General features: G+C 27.7%; 1 protein-coding gene across 1 annotated transcript in view; it reads left to right on the top strand.

Annotated features, from left to right (window-relative positions):
* LOC129961055 (heparan sulfate glucosamine 3-O-sulfotransferase 6-like) overlaps positions 1-13007 on the top strand; it is a 96933-nt gene that overhangs the window by 39076 nt on the left and 44850 nt on the right. The gene's annotated exons all lie outside the window — the stretch shown is intronic.

The raw sequence follows: 13007 nt of genomic DNA, 5'->3' as shown, positions 1-13007 counted from the left end.
TCTTATTAAATTTTTCTGCAAAATATTTTTAAGATTCAAATTTTTATAGTTATATAATTCAGTTATACTATAATATAGACCTTAAACAGGGTATTACTTATTGTATTACTTATATCGCTCTCTAATTTTCTGTCAGCACCCAGAAAATTTCCATTTAAATTAAAGTGGAAATGTTAAACTGCAATTAATATAAAAACATTTTTACTGAAATCAACTGTATCTTTTTTTTTAAATATGAAAATTGAAAGCAGAAGCGTTTGGCATTGAAGTTGTGTATGCACTGCAGAATAATTTTCATATTTTATAAACTAGTTTATAAAAACTAATTTTTTCTATGCTCGCGAAGCGTGCTCGTGCAAATTAAATTTTATTTTATGGGAAATAAATTGTTGAAAAATATGGTTAAAACATTTATTTAAAAATTCATTAAAAATAGAAATTTAAATTTGTAGGTAAAAACATTGGTATCATTAAAAAAAGATAATTTTTTGAACTTCCATTTCATGTAAAAACAATTTTTGTGCTATAATATTTTCAGAACTTTTAGCTGAAAAATGCTGAAATTTCACTTAATTTTTGATTAATTAAAATTCTAATTAAACATTAAAAAATCGCTCTCAGGTGCAAGTTCCCGGCATCCAAGGTATACACATGACAAATTTCGTAGCTGTAGGTCGAATGGTCTGGCCTGTAGAGCGCCAACACACACACACACACACACACACACACATTGAGCTTTATAATAACTATAGATTACTGGCTTTAATTAATTTGTCATCAAAAATAATAGAAACGTGGGATTATGATAGAAACCGCTAAGAATCAGAATTTAAACCCCGTTTTCTCTTTACAATTATTTAAGAATTTTTTCTATAATTATACTGCATTTTTTTTGTAATATTGTATGATTTGTAATAAAAAAAAGTATCTTATATATATATTAACAAAAAAATGTGTTTAAAACTTTTCCGTTTTTATTCTGTAGTCTTTAATTTATTTCATGGCTACAAATATAAAGGAATACAAAAATTAATTTCTTTGAATAAAATTCTAGATGGAGCTATTGCTTTGAAATTAGTTTTTCTCAAATCTATTATATTAATTATCTACTAAGCGCTCAAAAATTATTTCAAATTATTTGTATAATTTTATAAAACACGTTATATAAATTGCCATAGAAAAGTTAAAACAAGTTTTTTTTAACTATTTTAATTTTAAAATGCATGTCTTTCTTTACTATAGCAATTGATTCTTATAGCCAGAAATGTTTTGATGCCTTATGGATTGAAATTTATATTTTTAAAAGTAGAACCGAAACATATAAAAGAGTTTCATGGAAAATAAATTATCTGCGTTACTTTTATTTTTTATAGGACTGTTTTTGATGATAAACTAAATTTAAATACTTCAGTCAACTTTAAATTTTGTTAAGCTGGAAACATTAATAAAAAATCATAAAATGAAAAATGAATAAAAAAAAATATAAAAAAGGTACTTTTCCGTTGGCCGGACGCAAATGTCGCCAATTGTGAGCCAACCCGAATTTGGCGGAATTCTACATTATTTGGCGATTTTTCGCTTGCGCCCGGCTAACGGAAAAGTGCCATAAAAATATTAAAGACATGAAATATATTGTTATATAAAATAAATTTGGAAGCTTAAAAGAGATGAAAATGAATTTTTGTATCTTGTGAGAATAATGATTTTTATCTGTATATTCAACTGCTTTAAGACTCAAATTGAATGATTCACTGAAAACATGAGACTGTTTTTTATTAGTTTTTAGATGGGTAAGGCATAGATCTAATTTGAATAACATGTGCACAATTAATTCATACTTTAAATTATTATTATATTTAACTTAACTCGTATTCCATTTTTGTATCATATAAATAAAAATATAATATTATGCACATTGCTAATTTAACACAGTATTTCATAATTCTTTAAATTTTCAGGAGTGGAAAGGAGTTGTAGAAACACGTTAAGAGTCATTATTTTTTCCGAAACGCTGGCGTATCTGCAAACGCTGGCGTTTATGCAATTTGAAAATAATAATTCATTCAGCACAGAGAAAAGATTCTTAAATTCTTTTAACATTCGAGCTATATTTGAACTCTTAACTTCAATGATTATATTTCCGATTAACTCTGTGATAATAATTATTGATTAAAAGATCTAGAATTAATTGAAAAAGATTTTTAAATCTTCTTTAGATTTAATATATTACAAAACTCTTTTAGCTCTCAATTATTTCTTTAAACATAAATATGCGAGGCATCTTTTCATAACAGCTTCTTTAGTTAATATTTTTAAGACCATGTTTCTTATGATAATATGAAATTTTCTTGACCCTTATCGTGGCAAGATTGCTTTTATGAAGAAAAGCAAAAAAAAAAAAAAAAAAATGTATATAGGTAGCTATACACTTTGTATAGTATACCTCATTTTGTATAGTATACCATACATACAACTTTATAAAAATTATTTTATAGTGTTAGTATATTTTTATAAAGTTGTATGTATGGTATACTATACAAAATGAACATAAGGGTTAACCCTTATGTTCATTTTGTATGGTCTTTAATTTCTTTTTTAATCTATGTATGGTCTTTAATTCCTTTGTATGTCTTTATTCCTTTCTTAAATTTTTTCCACAATGGATTTTACTTGTATTATCTGTGTAAAACTGATTCCATGTATATGTTACACAGCCTAAAACTTCTCGGTTACTAGACATAAAAAATCCTTATAATTGATTTAAAATTATAATTTTAAATCTCCTTTTTCGAAGTTTCAATTCCTCATTTGTAATATTGTAGACAATTTTGGAAAAATAGCCGATGAACAGCATTTGTATTTCATTTAAAACAAAACAAAACCAAAAAAGAAAGAAAGATTCAGTCGTATCAACTTAATAACACAGCAATGAGCCTTTAAAGCAAATGTTTTTATGTATTTACATACGGCAAGGCTTTGAGAGATCTACACATATATATTTTTTTTAGAAAAATGGTCTTTAACCTTCAGCAACAAGAAAAACAAGTTAATATTTCTTATTTAGGAATGAATTTTGGTGAAAGTTTAGCTAGTTTGGAGAAAGGACATGTATTTTAAACATTCAAACAATATTTTATATGATTGATTAAGTCTTCTCTACAACTATGTGCAATAAGCATTCAAGTAAATATTTTAATATGGTATAAAATTCTGTTTTTGTAGAATAATTTGCTCTAAAATATCTATGTAAAAGCGTTAAAATTTCAATTATTTTTTAAATTATTGCCTTTTTTTTCTAAAACATTAATTGACCCGATTTCGATTCAAATTGGTCCTGTGACTTAGAAGGGAATATGCAACAAATATAACCATATAATACGAAAACATCAATTTAGTTTGAAATTGTAGTTTTAGAAAACACCCTGTATGGAAACCAATATACAGGGTGTTTATAAAGTCCCGGACCCATTTTGATGTTTAATAACTCATAAAATAATAAAGATATAAACACACTTATGGCCTTTATTGATGGAATAACTCATATATTTTCCTTTTCAGGTTTGAATATTTTTACTTTTGTAAATATCGTCTGCGCGTGTGGTTAATTTCAGATAATTTCATTTTCCAGTCTAAATATCTGTACTTTTCTAAATATTGTCTGCTTATTAATTGCATTTTTCTCTCTTGTTTTTGGCAACTATTGCAATGTTATGTTTACTTTTGATGTAAACATATATGTAGTACTTTTCTATGTAGTACTTTTCTATGTGATGTTTTATTCGAGCAGATATTAAGGAGAATGCATACACCCCAAGAGAAAGCACAGATTTTATGGTGGTTCATAGAAATGAAAACGATAGTGCAAGCACAGAGAAATTTCAGAAGAATTTACCAAAAAGATCCTCCATCCAAAAACTACATCTTGCGGTGGAAAAAGAATTTTCTAGAAATTGGAAGTATCGAAGATAAGAAACGTTCCAGACGTCCTTGCACAAGTGATTTTGATGTTGAGCGTGTCAGAGAGACATTTTTACACAATCCTAGAATATCTGTGAGATCAGCGGCAACATAATTGGATATGCCAATTTCGACGGTGTACAAGGTTATTAAGAAAAAATTAAGACTGCATTAATACAAAGTTCAAATTGTTCAAGTTTTGGAATCGAACGATAGGCCTAGGAGGATGGCCTTTGCAACAGATATGCTAAGGAGGATAGAAGATGCTGCTGATTTTCTGAAGAGCATAATGTTCTCCGATGAAGCATCCTTTCCTGTTTCTGGTATTGTTAATCGCCATAATGTGCGCAAATGGCTCTGTGGATGCCGACATGCTTGTCGCTACCTGGCGTGAAATTGACTATCGACTTGATATTCTCCATGCGACGAAGGGGGCACACGTGGAAGTTCATTGACAAGGGTCATGAAATTTTTTGAGTCTATTTAACCATTTATGTTATTAATTTAAATCTATCTTTATTATTTTATGAGTTATTAAACATCAAAATGGGTCCGGGACTTTATAAACACCCTGTATTTTCATATTTTCACTGTACTAAGTATCAGCGTATATATAAATAAAAGCAATAATTGCAAAATTAAGTAGTAAAATTTTTTTCATGGAATTGTTTTAAATTTTAACACAATTGGGATTTCTTATTAACCTCCAGAATTTATCATAAGCCTCTTTAAAATTATCGAATTAAAAATTTTCCTTAATTTCCGGGAGGCTTCTCATTTTCCTTCTATGTATGCTTGCTTTTATTAAACTTCTATAATTTTGGGGCGTTTAAGGGAGGAAATTGAAATGCACTGCTTAACTTTATAAAATAGCTTTTCAAAGATATTTCTCAAAAGCTCTCTTCCCAATTTTATTTTACATATTTATATATTACATTTTCACTGAACATGAGCGACAAATAAGAGTAAACTTTATTCAAAATAAATGACATCTTTTGTTATTAAAATGATTGTATTCTTATAGTAAAAGATTTAAATATTTTTTATTAAAAATTTTTTGTTGGAGCATTTATTTCTTTTTAGTGCGTGGATTAACAATTTAAGTGTAAAACTCCTTGCCTCATGTATCACTTGGCGTGTGTTGTTGTGTTTACACTTACATTCACAAATATTATTGCACATATATCTAAAAAAATTGTTTTCTCAATTTCAAATAGGTCTAAAATGGGTAAGTTTATTAAAAACACCATTCAAAAAATTTGACAATTGTAATAATGCTCTTTCAATACTTCGTACACCAGAAAACAAAAAGGAGATGAGAATGAAATTTTTCGTTATTTAGAAACACATCCATATATCGATTGCATCCTATATCGATTAAAAACAACTCACAGAATCGAATACTTTTTTACACGCATCTTTATGCTTAAGTACTGTTTGCGATATAGTTAATAGATTAATTTTTTTTTACTGGAGATATATAACATTCAAGTTCGGAATTATAAATCAGATCAAAATTTACACAAATATGAACATAAAAAGGAAAAATCCTAGCAACAAGGATGCAGTGATTGTAAGAAAAATAATTTAATGATAAAAAGTTTCCTTAAAAATCCAGCTGCTACTTTCGACGTTCGTTAATACTAAGTGACACAAATACATGCCAACTCTTTAGCGTGGATTAATTTTATTTAATTTTTGCTTTTGCAAATTTTTGTATTTCGGCAAACAAAGTTTTGTGGCTCAGAAAACCAGGAAGCAGGCATAATTATCCACGATGCCAAGGAATTAAAATATAAACATGGTTTCTACAATTTTTATTCTGATTTTCAAATGTTTAAAATTATCATATATAAGTATATAACTTAAGGGTTCTATTTTAACGGATAAATATACTTTTTAAAGCAGAAAATTTCAAACAGATGTCAAAATACGTTAGTCTTGCCCGTTCTATTTCAAAGCGTTTATGTGATCTTAACAGTTTTAACTTGCAAAATCTTGTCTCGATATAAATTTCTGCTACATTTTTATAAAATAAGGTAAGCTTCACAATTTGAAACTAAACAGCAGCTATTTTAGGGCATATATCTTCATTTTAAACCATTATCAGATAGCAAACATGATGCGAGAAACCGTATTTTGCTCTTCAATCCAAGCTTCATTGGCGAGACCATATTTAATACACTCTAGTTCTACGATGAATTAAATCGTTTTAATCGCCAGGGAACTTATTGCCAGTTTATTAAGATCCACATAAAATAAAAAAATTAGAGAGTAAATCGAAAATGCTCCCGTCAAATGAACTATTATTAAATTCTGTTCTTTCCTCAAAAAAATCAAATTGTAAAAGAACAATATCGAAACATTCATTATCATTCGCATCATCAAATCATTCAGATGCATTATCATACATTATACATACTCATGAATTTTAAAAATTCATCCTTGATATTAAACTATACTAGAAAAATGCAGACAAAGAAAACATAATTGCAAAAATAATAATAATAATAATAATATCGAAAGGTTCATCATTATTCTTGTTTCTAAATAATTCGGATTCATTATCATCCCTTATACATGCTTATCAATTTGAAAGATTCATCATTGATAATAAACAACACTAGAAATGTACTCAAAAAGAAAAAAACACATTGTAAAAGAATAAAATTGGAACATTCATCACTATTCCCATCATCAAATCATTCGATGCATTGTCATTCATTATAGAAATTCATCAGTTAGAAAAATTCATCCTTGATATTAAACTACATTAGAAATGTGTACACAAAGACACTAAATCTCATTTTACGTGAAAAATTACGTTCTCCATAAGTTCTAACAAATGAGCACCGGGGACTATCCCACTGTTCCACTGAGGCTTCTTTTTTAAATGGATCCGGGGGTGCGCGCAGGAGGGGGTGCGCGCAGGAGGGGGTGTTCTCCTATATTACATAAGGATCTTTTGTCGGGGGCGGCGCACTAACAAGCTCGGCTTGACAAAACTGATATCGATTGTGTTAACCCGAGCGAGTTATGAGGAGGGGACCGTATACGAGACGTCGACTCAGCGATCTATTTTTTTATTTATCTTAATTTTTTCTTTCTTTTCTGAATAAAAACGTGCTATGAGTGGCTTCAGTTTTTAGCTATGTGTGCATCTTTTTCATAGTTTTTCATTGTATTGAATAGGAAGTCCAACTTAAGTTTTATAGCTATGCAGATAAGAGTAATTATTATCGTACAATGCATTCCGTGATGTTAATTTTCAGTTAATTAATATGCCGCATAGAACTCATAAAATGGTTTAGAATTCTCGGTGTATCTAAAAGCAGTTACTAAGAACATAAAAGCGATAGCGTTATTTTTCTACGATTCTAAATCATAATTAAAATTCAAGAGTTTGAGGGGATTTTCCGTCAGCATTTATAAATAAAGGAAACAAATTACTGCAATTCCCAAAATCAAATTTCAGGAAATATAATACAAAGACAGTGGCCTTTCTTCAGAAATCTTACATACATACACGCTTTGGTTTTAGCTTTGCAGTATAATGAGGAGCATAATTTGATGAATTTTTAGTCTTATTCAATTTATTCATTAAAATATGGCTTTAAAACAGCATATACATGTTACTGTAAATGTAATTAATCTGGTGATTATGTATATTCATAATCATCACTAAACTTAATGGTGATTATGGCTAATCACCAGTAATTATGCATAATTATCAGTTTATTATATGTATCTTAATATATGCATTTCTTGAGTTATAATAAACATAACATATATATTCATTTGGATATTTCAAAAAAAGAATATTTTCTAATGAGTTTTCTATGTATTTGCAAATATACATATGTTGGCGATTTATAGAAAATTCATATTTTATATTTCCAAAAATTCCACTTGAAGATTTGATTATTATAAAAATCTGCTAGAAACTTTGCTATTTTAACTTTATTAAATTTTTTCACCCAGCAGCTTTTTTTTATGATATATGTACCATTTCGCAATTATTCTTTTATCAGACGCCTCCGGCCACCAAATGGTTCGCCGAGAATATTGGTTATGTTATATTTCAAATAAATCATTTGGATAAAATTTCATATCTATGATTCCATCAAATTGTTTGACATTCAACCGTGTTATTTTAATTAACTTCGGTTTATTGTGTATATGAAACTTTCTAATGGTGGTAATCCCATCACATCATGGCTTTATTAAAAACATAAATATCCTAATCATCTATCTTCTAAATGTCACGATATCCTAACTTCACTTTTTTATTTGTTTCATAAAGTGCACAGATATTAAACACAATTCTTCTTCCTTTAACAATTCAACAGTTGTAAAAAATCAAATTATTCAATGTTTGATTAACTATAATTCATTTGAATTTCAAAGCAATAATGCAAGATATGATTGTAAATTAAGTGAGAAAAATTAACAATTGTCGAAGTTCACGAAAAATTTACAAGACTATCAAATTAGTATCATTGGAAGGAGAATGTTTAATATTATGAAACAGCATAAAATTTATTTTGCGCTTGCTGTTTTTGGCAGTTATTGAGCAAAAACTCCAAAATTCAACTTAATTTTTTTTTAAAATAATCCTAACATTTTTAATCTCTAAGGCGGAAATATATATGCCAAATTTATAACTATATATCAAATGGTACGGCCTGTAAAGTGCCATACCCTTGCACATTTAACTATATAAGTAATAGAAAATATTCGAGAAGAGTTTTTAATGCTTTAACAATTATAATACAAAACATACAATAACAATTAAATTTTCGATTTGTTTGGTATTATTAGAAAGATAGTTTTGAAACTATGTAAAGTTCACTTTTTGTAATAATGTTTTCATAAGTTACCTGGAAAACCACCAAAATTCAGTTTTATTTTTAATTAATTAAGAATTTAATTAAAATTTCAACGAATAACTCCGAGATGCCACCTTCTTAATTTTGCCACCCTTTAAGGTGTATATGTGCCAAATTTGAAAGCTCTATGTCAAACGATCTGGCTTGTAGAGCATCAGCACACATACGTTATTAGTAGAGATCGTTGTTATTTTTACTTGAATTTTTGTCTGCGTAAAAAAATGATCAATTGGTTCTTTTGTTAATGCCGCTTTAGTAAATTCAATTGCTCTCTCGTTTCTTTTACATCCACGATGTGCTCTCATTTGGAAAAATGTGCTTTTTTAGGAGAGGATTTAATTTTTAAATTCGTTAATGGATAATAATTTTTCTTTGCTATTGCCATCAATTTGCTATAGAGAGAACAAATTAATTTTCTCCGAATTCAACTTAGTTTGTACAAAGGGGTGGGAAAATTGTAGTTTACAAGCCACTCACTTTCATCTTTTTGTTCATTTAAATGTCTATAAAGTTTAAGCAATGATTAAAATTTAAAAAAAAAAGCCTAATTTAATTCATAAAATGTTATAGTACATATATGTAGGAGGTTAAGTACAATTTTAAATAAGGTTATTTGAGAATTAAATATGATTACATATTATAGATTAAAAGGCCATTTTCGTTCATTGTATTTTAGCGGGCGCAATCGAAAAGTTCAGTTTTACTAATTTGAAGTTACTAATCATGAAGTCCTAGAAACGTTTTTATTATCTTCAAATTTATATATTTATTTAAAAAATATTTTTTAACTCATTTTCTGTTAAAAGTAAATTGTAAGTCAAATAATCAATGTCAGCTTGGAATGGTATCTGAAAATGGAAATGTTTCTCTTCTCTCTTAGTCAGAAAGTCTAATTTCCTTTCTTTGCCTGAGTGAAACCTAATTTAACAAATTATTTTTTTTTATCTTTAATTATTTGAAGATTATATATTACAAATTTGACTTTTTTGTTGTTTTTAGTTACCTGATTTAGGATTCTTATAATTGCAAAATTAATACCAAGAACAATTTTGATCAATGTTTCAAAAATTCTCAAACCCATTTCTTTCGAAATACCACTCAATTTCGTATTACACTTAGCTTCGATATCTCGTTTCTTGATGTTGTTTTCCTTACTAGGATTATTTATCTGTAAGTAAAAGAGTTTTACAGAAATATCCCTACCTTAAAGAAGTAAAAAAACATATATTTTGATTCTGAATGCCTTTGATACCAAGAATGAATGGGCAGAAATCAGAGGGATTTCAGATAAAAAAAACTCGAGAAAGTCTGGAGGAAAATTTTATCTGTTTACATCAAGTCAGATAAAATCAGATTAAAAGTCAGATTTATCTGAAAACTACTATTTTTGATATATATATATATATATATATATATATATATATATATATATATATATATATATATAAAATTGAGCTTGTTATCTATATAAAAGATAAATTCTATGGAGGGTTGCAATATTCTATAAAACAGAGTTTTACTGTCAATTTTCTCAAAATCTAAGTAACATAAATTTAAATGGGCTTACCTCTAAAATATATTTATCTGTTTTATTTAACCCCTCCGGGGGGCATCTCGAAATGAGGATGAGATGCTTCCGGTATGGTGATTGGATCTTGTCACTCTTTACGTTACAGAAAAATGTGGTGGATCTGAACTCCTCCCATCGATGATGGGACGTACTTCCTTCGGGAAGGGTTCCTTAGGACTCAACCAGAGTTCCCGCCAGTGTTGCTGTTGCGGTGGTCCAGCATCCAGTTTTATGGTTTAAATCCGTGTGCCTTCGTGGCGGGTCGGAGAGTCAGAAATATGACTTATCTGTTTTATTTAATTAACTAATTAATTAATATTTTATTTTGAAATTTGATTGCGGACATAGACTACAACTTGTAGAAAGGAATTTACCTTCGCCAAAATGTGTACAAAAAGTTCCAAACATAAATAAATTTGAAATAAAGACTCAACAATATCGTTTAAGTTTAAAATAATGTATCAATAACTATCTATGTATTCAAAATAATGCATTGGTTTAATTTTAATTTAAAATTTGTATATTGTATGTTTTTGTACAGGGACTTAATTTGTAAGATTCGATTTTATTGTTAAATTAGTATTAAGTTTGATATGAAAAATGATTTCTGTGGCACTTATTGCAATTGGCAAATAAACAAAAATATTTTAAACATTACAACTAATCTTATATAATAACTATTTACTATTGCATTTAACTAACAAAATCATTAAAGATGATATACAGCAGAATGTATCAATAAATTGAAAAACGAAATGTATTTAAAAGTAATTTTGATTCATTTGGAATTTTAATCAATTTAAAAATAATTAAAGTTAATGAAAATGTTTTAAAAACGCTATCATATTTAATTATATTTACTCAAATTTTATATAATATTATAAATATTTTATAATCATTAATTAAAAATTACAAAAATTTATTTTTTTCATCAATGAATATTTATTAAATTTCTTCTTTGTAATATTCTATGAGATTTAGTTTCCTTCAAATATCGTTTTCACAGCATCGTATTTTTGCAATTCTTATTGGAGAGAAATATTTCTTATATTCAAGATATTTTTCTACTTTTATTGTTTTTTAATTTTTAGATTTCAACACATTTCATAATTATTACAAGTATTACGTAGTATTGGAATTATTTTTTCACCACAGTTTTTTTTTAACTAGATGGCAGTTTCCATATGAAATAACCAAAAAATTTATTGTCAAATGATTGAATTCTAAATATATTAAAATAACAAAGAATATATACAACTGAATAAATTTTGAAATTTATCATATCAGTGAATGAATATATAATTCTGTTGCAAACATAAAATTTATGAATAGCTAAAATTTATGAAAGCAGCTAAATAAAATAATGGATTGTGAAGAACCTTTCTAAACTAAACTATGAAATTTTACTTGAAATAATTGCTAATAAATTTCGGAATGTCCTATTTCTATTAAACAGTTTCTACAAGAAATGACACAATTCATTTTAAATTACCTTGTGATCCTTAAGCAATCTTATGAAGGAATTGATTAAATTTGAAACATAACGAAATTTTAAAACGAGCTGTTATTTCAGCCGAGCTTGCAAATTTTTATCTAAAAACCCGCACAATTTCCTATATTGTATTATCTTCCGTTGAATTCTGCTGAAAGCCTTTTAGGAACACATACCGGAATGGGGATTACGAAAGTAATGCTCTTTGTCTGTCCATTTCTTTCAATTATGGTTTACTTTCGCTGTTAAAACTTTTAGAAAAATAGACAGCAAATGGAAAGGAAGTTAACGGAACACTCCGTGTTTGGAGAAAGATTCTATATTGAGCTTCTTATGGTACTTGCATTTTTCAATGATATTTTTCTTACTCGGATTTATAACAATTTTTGAGAAAAGGAAACTTCATATTGTTCAAGGCAAATAATTTATAATATTCTACAAAAAAAATGCATTCATAATGATTTAGGATTACCATTCGTAATATTTACATAACCGATATTCAATAAATGATTTCGATTTTTTTTAAATGTTCCAGCTCTTTAAGTTTTGTAGTTATTGTTTACTCTAGTTCCTGGTCAGTTGGATGGTCAGTTGAATGGACAGCTCATCTGAATGGATTTTGAACAAAACTTGATAAAAAATCTATGACTTTTTCTGTAAAGAACATACAACAAATTTCACTTCATTATTTTTAACCCTTTAAAGGGCCATTTTTTTCTAGTCATATTATGTTAAAATATTTTTAGGCTTGAAATTGGAATAAGAAAAGGGATTCATTTAGCTTATTAGATAAATTTAATTTGATTAATTAATTAACTTGGTTAATTAATAATTAAGTAATAAATCAAGACACATCAATTTGTGTGAGATAAAGAACTGAAGCATCTAAGTTTCTGACTTACTAAAAAAATTTGTCAAAACTTATGCCAACCTACAAAATTTCATACAAAGATTGATAAATTTGGTGGGAAGCATACTTCCCACGGCCCTAGAAAGGGTTAAATATTTTTGAGTTATAGACAGACCTATACGCATACATAATTCAAACACATGCATAATCCAAGATGGGCTTTTCTTTTTGGACCCGCGGAGGTTTGAA

The sequence above is a fragment of the Argiope bruennichi genome, chromosome 2 (assembly GCF_947563725.1).
Source record: "Argiope bruennichi chromosome 2, qqArgBrue1.1, whole genome shotgun sequence".
Lineage (NCBI taxonomy): Eukaryota > Metazoa > Arthropoda > Arachnida > Araneae > Araneidae > Argiope > Argiope bruennichi.
The sequence above is the reverse complement of the archived record's forward strand: the minus strand, read 5'-3'. Positions and strand labels throughout refer to the sequence as shown.